Below are 5,312 nucleotides of genomic sequence, written 5' to 3'. Positions count from 1 at the left end.
ACAATCATCCGGGTTTAAATCGCTCTCAAATTGATTTGATTTTGACGCAATATTTACACTGAAGCTCGCACGGTATGGTAAGGGGCATGACATTTCCTGACCAGGAGCCGAGTGGAGCCAATCACAACACAAATTGGCCCAGCTAACCAATCACAACCCACACTGGCCCAGCAAACTTTTGCTGTTCGGCCCGAATCAGTTTTCTAAAGTGTTTTTGAAAAATCACATACCCTGCCTTTAAGTCTATTTTTTTGGACAATAGTGTTGATCCAGGATCATCAAAAGATGTTGATCTAGGAACATGTCTTACTTGGCAAAATCACGGCGACCGTTCTAGTACACCCCCAAAACAAAATCAAGACTTTGTAAAAGAGCATAATAGGACCCCTTTAAAGGATCTGCTGCTAACATCTTGGTGCCAGATACCACAGCACACCTTCAGGGTCTAGTGTAGTCCATGCCTCGACGGGTCAGGGCTGATTTGGCAGCAAAAGGGGGACCAACACAATATTAGGAAGGTGATCATAATGTTATGCCTGATCGGTGTATATGACTATTATGGCATGCGCAAAGTGACATAAGGTATGTCTATAACACGCATGCGCGCTGTACGTACTGGCGTTACTGCGCATGTACAGGTTCATTCACTTCCGGATGTATGGTGGATTCGAGATTCGGTGGCAGTAAGTCAAAGAACATTAACTTACTTACGTTTTCTTAAAAACAATGTGTGTTTGTGTTAACGGCCTTTAACTGCAAGGATGCTTTGGTCATAATCATAGATTGCAAATGTGTGCGATTTCAGACATTTATGACATGTTTTATGATATGTGTTAGTATTCGAAGTGACAGGGATTCTGCTGCTGGTCTTTAAAGGGTCTTTAAAAGTCTTATTTTGCCTAAAATGAGCCTTTAGAGATGTCTTAAAATAGAGCAGAAAGACATATTAATAAAGTAGGCTAATGACACTGATTGTTGCATGCATTGCAAATTTTTTTTCTCATATTTGTCATCTTTTTCATTAATATACTAACATTACCAAATATTAATAGATACTGTAACAAATGTATTGCTCATTGTTAGTTCATGTTAATTAATACATTAACTAATATTAACCATTGACACCTTATTGTAAAGTGTTACCTCTTAAATTTACCTTCATGTGACTGGCAGAAATCCTTTAAATGTGAGATATAGAAACCTTTACTTGACTGTAAATGTGCTTTTGTTTAGATGCATGCTACTGTCCTCAGAAAAGGAGAAAACATAAAAATAGAACAATGCATCTCATGCTGTGATAAATATCACTGCCCATTTTGTGAAACCTGGGTCTACAAACCAGTGGACTTGTACAGTGTCAAGAAACATGTGGATGATCATCTGAAAACAGCTGTTCATGAAGAAGGTATGTAGTGTTTGAACATCCATATTTATTGTGTGTATTTGCGTGTTACAGTTTTTTTACATTTCAGATTTTATTATCATCAGGTGCAACTTAAAATGCAGAGATGTTTCTCATTTTCATTGCTGCAACTGTTCTGCCACTATTATACAAAAAGCACACTTTAACATTCATCTCACAAAATGCAAACAAAAGAAGCAAAAGATTCCATCTCCACAAAGAACTGCAACACCCATGGTTCTGATTGGTAATACACCTCTGCCTTCAGCTTCTGTAATGTGATGTTAAACTGGATGTTTTTGGTTATTGTGAGAGCATTACTAGACATATAATGCATCACATTTTATTCCATCTAAAGGCACACCTTCAGAATCCATTCAAATTGATGACAGACCCTCAGGAGACAAAAACCGAAAACATGACCAATGTACGCATATTAATTTTTTAAAATATGTAATGTGACGTTAAACTGGATGTTTTTTTTAATCAGTTTACTTACATTTTTATGTACTCCTCAGTCCCTTCTGAGTCTTCCATGGTGGGTATTACTGCTCTACAGGATGTGCAACCGAACAAGGCATGCTGAAAACAGGTAATCAGGTAATGTGTTTTTTGTTTGTTTTGTTTTGTTTTTTAAATTACTGTTAGTTTTTTTTTTTATTGTTTTAAGACTAACAAAAAAAGACACATTGTAGTACTTTGCTGTTATTTTCATAGCTAAACCATGCCTTAATGGAGACAGGAGCAGCCGATGAATTTTTGGCATCTGTTGGAGCTACAGTCCTCACCAGGATGGATTTCCTTACTTTAGGGCACCAACGTGATGTAGAAGCAACAGTGAGATGCAGCAAAAATAATATATTTGTACCCTTTAACCCATGCAGTACAGTATAGTACTATGTGCCCTTTTATGTCCTTAAATTTTCACAGATTGTAAATGCATTTCTTTGAATGTTAACAGATTTTGAATGCCTGTCTTTCTGTTGTGAAGGATATTGCTGACCTTCAGGTAATGCAAAGAATTCCCTTGTTCAAATATTCTGTATGCACGATGTGTGGAAAAAATGGGAATGTGGTTCCTTATTTAATTGTTGCACTTTTACTTAACAGGGCATAATGGTCCATGTCTTTAATTCATATGTGACAGTGACTTGGTTGCCACCCTTGTGAGCAGACCCAGTGTGCAATGTTCCTGTGAGTATCATTGTTTTGTGACTGAGGCAGTATGAAGCCATTTTAAAAATATTTATATTCTAAATAATTTATCTATTTATAAATGTCTAAGTTGATTTCATATTTACTTTTTTTCTTAGGAAAATCTAGCAAGTCATGACATAATTCTACTGCCCTCCTGGTCAGAAAATCATTGGAAGATCTGTGTAGGTCTCAAAATAATTATCTTTAATGATCAAATAATCAGAAAATGTTGAAATGTTCTGTTTGGGTATTTCATACCTTACAAATGTAAAGGAAAGTGCTAGCACTTGACAGTTGATGTCAAAGTTACATGGTTTTAGATCATGAAGCCAAAAAAATAGAAATGTTTAAATGTCTGCTTGGGTATTTCATACCTTACAAATGTAAAAGAAAGTGCTAGCACTTGACAGTTGATGTCAAAGTTACATTGTTTTAGATCATGAAGCCAAGAAATAGAGAGATCTATTGGCTTGATTCCCTTTCCGGACGTGGCTTCAGTGATTGCCGTTTCATGAACAGTTACAGGTCTTACGAGTGAAATGTTCAAAGTTCATGAGTTCGGGGTTATGGTAGTTCTGTTTTAAACCATATATCCCCATTTTTGTTTGCTTTTTTTTTTTTTTACTTAATGAATGAATTCAGATTTAGCTTTCTTTTCGTGTGTTTTCAAAATGTATTTTATACTTCTGCTTACTTACTCTTTTAAATTACTTACACTTATATGATATTACTCTTAACAGGCAACTAGCAAAACGTGCCATTCCTGGGCCATGGAGGGAGTACAGCTGTGATGACAGTACAGTAAGCACCAATTATACTAAGGCTTGCCAGCTTGTTATGTTTGAATTTCTTTATATATATATATATAAATTTTTTTTTTTTTTTTTCTTGTTGTAATTTTCAGGGCATTCCCAGACAACACAATTCAAATAACCGCGGAGTGTTTGTGTTGATCGTAAGCCATGCAGTGTTGTAACCTAAGTCACACCAGAAAGTATTATAAATGTCCTACATCTGAAATAATTTGCATTTGATGTTTTGTTTATTGGTATTATTGAATAGAAAACAAACATTTTGGTATATGATTCTACAGTGTCTGCTAAAATGAGCTTTAATTCGTATTGTAGTATGCACTCTACGTGGTATTGGAGGGGTATTTTGATTTCAACGAAGTAAGTCTTAAATTCCAAAGTCATTTATTTAGAGATCCTTAGTTACCATTAGCTCATCAGTGCTCTATTTTACAGTATGACATGCCAACAATTAGAAGGTGGTGGTGTATGCTTCTGCGGAGTAATTATCCATTGAAGTAAGTCAGATCAAGTTGTACTGTATGTGAAATGTTGCCAACTTATCTGTAAACATCAATTTAACAGTTTCAATTAAATAGTACAAAGAAGTGGTTTTATGATGGCGCATATTGCTGCCACATGTTATGTTGTTTTATGATATAATATGTTGTTTTTATATGTCGTTTTAATAAGATAATTGTCATTTTAACAACAACTCGTTATTACGAGAAAAGATGTCGTTTATACAACATAATCGAGTGGACAAAATAAATGTTTCTGGCAGCAATGCGCTACCGTAAGTTTGAACTATAAAGTGCAAATAATTTCATTACATATATCCGTCTAAACCTGTGAATTTCAAATCTTCTTCCGGGGATGTCATTAAGATCAAACTCTCTTCATAAGCTCTTTATATTTTAAACATTTGAAGGTCCAGACGCGGAACGAAAACAACTCAGAAAAAAGAGGAGACTAGAAAGAGCAGGTATGGGTTCTACTTTAATTCTTGTACAGCACAATTAACAGGGTTTTGACATTGATGCTACTCTCCAATTTAGAGGCAATGGAAGCCCCCCCACCTGTTGATTACTTGACCAAGGTAAGCACAGTATAAAATACTGTATATCTATCAGTTTCCTTTTTTAATATGTCTTATCTACAGTCACATTTTAGACTGACTGTTGGTTATTTTGGACAGATGCCACTGGAGATCCTCGGGCAGATCCTGTTGAGAGTGGTCTCAGACGACGGAGACATGGCCTTTATGAGACTTTCTCTCACGTGCAAGCTTTTTAGGGACATTGTCAGTGATTCAAAGAAGAAAGAAGAGGCCCACTTCATGTGGCTAGACAGTACGTTCTTTAACTCTAACGTGTAGTGAAAAAAGTATTAAGTATTTGAGTGTCTGTCTGTCTGTTTCCTCTCATCTATTGTCGAAGATTTTTATTAATCAAAGTATGAATTAATCAAGCATAATCAAGACGAATCTAGCCATAAATATATCCAGTTATACTTCCATTATAATCCCATATGCCTGTGTGTAAAAACATGCCTACGTGGCAGAAAGTACAGACCTCAGATGAGAAACATCTGGAAAAAACATAAGTGGGGGCTTTCTTTGTATAAACTGTATGGAATATATACCCCACGCCTTAAAATCCAACCTGTATAAAAGGGGAGACAGAAAGACATTCTGGAGATGTTTTCTGCAGAGAACATCTCCACTTTATTCTTGATGATGTAATAAAGTGTGTATCTTCTGGCATCAAAAACCCAAGACTGAGTGTGGTTCCTCAGAGCAGCTGCTGAAGACACTACAAATTGGCGACCCAGATGGGACGGAAAAGAGCAGAAGAGTGGACGACCACTTTGGGCTGACTGGGACGAGCAACACAAACACGGTGGCCACCGAATAGGTAAGC

The 5,312-nt window shown here is 36.2% G+C and overlaps 2 long non-coding RNA genes across 3 annotated transcripts; both read left to right on the top strand.

The window, feature by feature from the left end:
* Positions 1 to 633: 633 nt before the first annotated feature.
* On the top strand, positions 634 to 1,986 carry LOC107683954 (uncharacterized). Its single transcript, XR_001633796.1, has 3 exons — positions 634 to 683; positions 1,761 to 1,829; positions 1,921 to 1,986. It is a non-coding gene; the product is annotated as an uncharacterized LOC107683954 (long non-coding RNA).
* A 52-nt stretch (positions 1,987 to 2,038) lies between these two features.
* LOC107683946 (uncharacterized) lies at positions 2,039 to 3,913 on the top strand. Of its 2 annotated transcripts, XR_001633795.1 has the most exons (8): positions 2,039 to 2,239; positions 2,364 to 2,411; positions 2,513 to 2,596; positions 2,716 to 2,781; positions 3,340 to 3,400; positions 3,504 to 3,554; positions 3,727 to 3,771; positions 3,847 to 3,913. It is a non-coding gene; the product is annotated as an uncharacterized LOC107683946 (long non-coding RNA). The 2 variants fall into 2 exon arrangements; XR_001633794.1 differs by having other exon boundaries at positions 2,039 to 2,411.
* Positions 3,914 to 5,312: the final 1,399 nt, after the last annotated feature.

The sequence above is a fragment of the Sinocyclocheilus anshuiensis genome, unplaced genomic scaffold (assembly GCF_001515605.1).
Source record: "Sinocyclocheilus anshuiensis isolate Anshui unplaced genomic scaffold, SAMN03320099.WGS_v1.1 scaffold725, whole genome shotgun sequence".
NCBI classification, from domain to species: domain Eukaryota; kingdom Metazoa; phylum Chordata; class Actinopteri; order Cypriniformes; family Cyprinidae; genus Sinocyclocheilus; species Sinocyclocheilus anshuiensis.
This window is presented reverse-complemented; position numbering and strand designations above follow the sequence as displayed.